The 4,673-nt window shown below is 37.8% G+C and overlaps 1 pseudogene; it reads right to left on the reverse strand.

Annotated features, from left to right (window-relative positions):
• The window catches only part of LOC101565449, a 31,223-nt pseudogene extending 28,336 nt beyond the window's left edge, over nucleotides 1–2,887 (reverse strand).
• Nucleotides 2,888–4,673: the final 1,786 nt, after the last annotated feature.

Genomic DNA, 4,673 nt, shown 5'->3' on the forward strand with positions numbered 1-4,673 from the left:
GGCGGCGTGGGGGAGGCACTGCAGAGTGGTGGGGGGCGGCCCGAGGGGCTGGGAGAGGGTCCGGCCCATGCTGCGCCTGGGCTGGGACTGGTCCCGCAGGCGCAGGGTAGCAGGAAACTCTCCGCACCAACCCAGTTCTTTTTTATAACCTATGTTCAAATTGGTGAGTGAAATAGGTGGCATCAGTCTCTTTGTTTCAGGTTATTAATCAGTGATACAGGTTACTAAGTGCTTCACCTTCAGCATAAACCTTTTAAAGTTGGCCAGGATGAGTATACAAGTAGCTGTGGTAAAGTTAATAGGGATGGAAGTTTCAATAACTCAAGCCTGAGAGTGACTTCTGCACACACTCCAAGGCTTTGCTAGTGCTCAGTTACATAGCCACACCTACTGGCCTTCAGAAAGGGATGGGAAATACAGGTTAGCTATAGGAGAGAAGGGGAGTGGGTTCTATGATTAGTTAGCCACTCTGTCACAAATATGTATTCAAACAGTGAATAATAACAGCCAAGAATAAAGGTACAACCTATAACTTCCAGTATACAGAATAAAAAGGGGGTCATAGAAATTTTTTCAACCATTACAAGGGGAAATAAGTAAGGAAAGAGGATGGAAAACAGAAAATTCTAGGCAAGGTGGTACAAGTCACTCCAAATATGTCCTTCATCATAATAAATATAAATGTACCGAGAACTTCTTAGTGTACAATAGTGGGTCACCTATAGTAGTCATCTTTTAATAACTGAAAAGTGTAACCACATGTCTCTGCATTATTTCATGTTATTGTGTACACACATAAAATATATATGCAATGATTCTTCATGTCATATTTGTCTCTGGATAATGTTTAAAATTTGTTGATAATGTTTGCAGGGAAAATACTCCACAAAACCATAGATAATGTGACACTATTTTGTTTTTAGGCACTGTTTATCTCTCTGGTCGCCCAGACTAGTGCCTAAGCTGTGTGGCTGACTTTGGCCCAAGAAACATCCAACCTTGTGACTTGACAGTAATTGGTATTCCTGGCAAAGTGTCCAATAAATGAATGTCAAAAGAGTGTGAAAAAAATAAATATATCAAACTCATCCACTTGTCTATATGAATGGATTTAAAAAGCCAAGTCTATGTGATGTACAGCTAAAACAAATATGTAAAGAAAGTTTTAAAATTAAAGACATGGAAAAAGATGTAGTTGACCAACACAAATAACAAAATAACTTGTGTAGCAATATACATAATATGCAAAATTTGAGGCAATTATTTAGATGAATAAATGAAAATCTCAAATGATTTCATTATTTTATTTAAAGGATTGCAATACTCCAAAATTGTATCATCTCTTCATGTACTTTCCTTGATGTAGGTTATCTCTTAAAATTTAGACATCTCTAAGAAGAAAAGGAAATCACCTTTGTATAAATTTTCTTACACTAAAAAATATATTAAGGCTTTATTTTTTCTATACTTGAGTCCATAAACATTATTACTTAGGAAAAGTGAATTCTGAGGATAAAAGCAAATACTTATCTATGCTTTCATCTTTCATATCTAATTAATCCCCTGGCTCTGGTTGGTACAAGGTGGATCCAACTTTTAAATTTAAATATTATTGAGAATAAATACTGTGTTGTGCTCATGATAACAAAGCTGAATATCTGAGTGCAAGGCAAAGACACTGAATCAGAAGTCAGATCCACGTCTGTGTTTAGAGTCAATGGAAAAATTCTGGAGAAAAGCCACTTCTTTGTTTCTGCATAAATTCGCTGCTTACTTGGCATTAATTGTAAGCTTTGTTTAAATTTGGATGTTATTCATTTTACTAGTAGTTCAGTTACAAATTCTTTTTGGATGCTTACAAATCCTGACCAGTGTTAAGAACCAGGCATAGAAAACTGTTAGTTCTGGCTTTTTCTTTCCAGACATGGGTGAACCCCTACAAGAGACAGAGAAGGACACATTGCAGGGTGGTGGGGAAATGACATGACAGAGTAAGCTCATGGTGCCATGTCACTGTGGCAGAGAGATGATACTTCTGCAGAAAAAATCAGCCAAGCAGTGGGACGAATTTGCATCTTAGGTTGATTCTGGTCAGCTTGCTATTAATATTTAAATTGATAATGAAGGAAGCAAGCCAATAGGCTACAGACAGATGTCCAGGAGGCTGCTCAGACAAGGTGAAACACATTCCTCTGGCAGGGGGCTCTTCTGAAGGCATCAGTTGCAAATGGCAAGCAGGCATCTTGGGAACCAGTCGGTGAGGACATGTGAGCCTCTCCTCAGATGCTTCGCTTAGTCATTGATTCTAATTTCTTGAGGTCTCAAAGAGCCATGTGAGTCAGCGAACCACATACGACCAAGGACAGAAGGTTCTGGCTGAAGGCTGCTTCTTTTACTTTTTCAATATTAAAGCAAAGAAAAAAAAAAGAAGATTATGGGACAGGATCTTGAAGAGCAGAGACAGATGGATATATAAATGATTGACAGACAGTGCTTCTTCATTTCATCTAGGAGTAAAATATTGTAACTCTAAACTTTACTTTCCAAAAGTGCTTTTTCTAATGTAAAATGTGCTCATTCTGCTTGAAATATGTTCCAGTTATTTATTGTTGTGTAATAAACCACACCAAAACCCTGTGGCTTACAACAACACTGTTCATTTTGCTTACAAATCTGCAGCTTGGGCAGGACCTTCTGGGCATGACTGTTCTTGATTGTCCTCCTTTCCACGTGAGGTCAACTGGGGAGTGTGGATGGAAGCTGGGGGAGTCACGTCCAAGGTGGCTGGAGAACTAGTGCTGAGGGCCAGCCGAAAGCTGGGGACCATGGCTGGAGGTGGTGGGATGCTCGGGCTTCTCCATGTGGATGTTTGAGTCTTCTCAATCATGGTTGCTGGGTTCTAGGAGCAAGTGCTCCAAGGCCAGAAACTGTTTCCAAAAACTATTGGTAAAAGTAGCTACAGACAGAGCCCATTCACCCTGGAGGAGGAGATGTAAACTCTACCTTTATAGGGAACGAGGGACAAAGAATTTGTGAACAGCCTTAACCTTCTACAAAGGCTAAAATCTGATCTTGTTTCCACTATGCTGAAACACAAGGAAAGCCTCAGGGCCAAACATAGAGGGAGATGAGCTCAAAAGATGAATCCAGATACACAGGTGAATGTGTTCACAACTTTTGCTGGATCTTGCCTGACACTGCCCTTGCCAAGGAATGCTACAGTTTCTGCTGTTACAGGGATGTAGAAAGGGAAAGAAGGGATGGGCATGATTCCTCGCAAGTCAATTGCAGTTGACTCATTGTTCCAGAAGTTGTTGCTTTGCCCTTTGTCTTTCTTCCCAGGCTTTCCTAGGTTTAGCCTGGAATATAATTTTGTTCTCCCCTGTTAATTGCTCATTTTCTATGCTGATGATTACTTTTACTTCATTTGTTTAGTTCACACAATCAACTCTTCTGTTTATCCTTCTGTTTGATCTCCTCTTAGCTACTTCTCTATAATTTTTAAGTATAATTTTGCCTGTTGTCAATGCTTTGTTTTCTATTTTTATTTGTGCATGTTTGCAGCACAACTTACTTTTGGTTTGGGTAATTGGTACACATGTGTGGAATATTTTGACAATCTTCCTTTTCAAATTTTTATTAGTATATATTTGTAGTATATAATGATAACATTCACTGTGGGTAGTTGTTACACATACATAAATACATCTTCATTCTTTGCATCTACCTTTTCCCTCCTATCCTTCCATCTCTTGGCCTTCCATTTCTTTCTCCCTGTTTCTTATTATTTCTTTTATTTTGCTCTTTAATTACGTATACATTGGATTTTAAGATAAGAGGAGTCATGTGATATTCAGCTTTGTGCATTTGATTGATTTCACTTAATATTAAGTATAGGTGCATCTATTTGTCTATAAACGAACCAAACTACATTTCTTTATGGCAAAGCAGTACTCCATTGTGGTAAGTACATTTTCTTTTTCAGTTCATTTGTTGATGGATTTAAATAAACTACAAATGGGATGAAAAATTTTGCCTACCAAATTTGACTCCCTACGTATACATACATAGAGAAGGCAAGTGATTGAGTGAAAATGCTTTATCATAAGGAAATGACAAATGGGGACACTTTCTGACTTTGTGCCAAAACGCATTTCTTGTCACAGTCATTTATTTGAACAGGGAACTGATGCTCCAGTGATACTTGGATACACTAGCCATACGTTCAACTGTTAATTTGTATTTTGTACTTCCTTGTAAGTTTCAAATTTATGAAGAGTTTAAAAGGCCTTGATTAGGAACACCAAGTTCTTACCCACATGAGTTCTAAAGGAGTCTAAACACAGAATCAGACTAATTGCTTCAAAATTAGTCTACATACAAATCACTTTAAAACACCGAATAATTACTTTGAAACTTTTCATTGATAACACATTTATTTTTGTATACTTACTTTGGTCTTAATTTATCAAAATGACTGTGTGATTCATTTCTAAAGAAGAAAAATGTAATTTTTCTTCTTTCTCCATTTTGCTCACTTCCTCCCCATGTGGCAAATTGCACAAAAGAAAAAGGTTACAAGATAACAAGGTTGTTCACGTCACAAATGTGGTACAGGTTAGGTTCTTGAAGTACATGTTCTTGTTTTCTTGCTACTGTGTTCAAGATGGAAA

The sequence above is a fragment of the Octodon degus genome, unplaced genomic scaffold (genome assembly GCF_000260255.1).
Source record: "Octodon degus isolate 3935 unplaced genomic scaffold, OctDeg1.0 scaffold00167, whole genome shotgun sequence".
NCBI classification, from domain to species: domain Eukaryota; kingdom Metazoa; phylum Chordata; class Mammalia; order Rodentia; family Octodontidae; genus Octodon; species Octodon degus.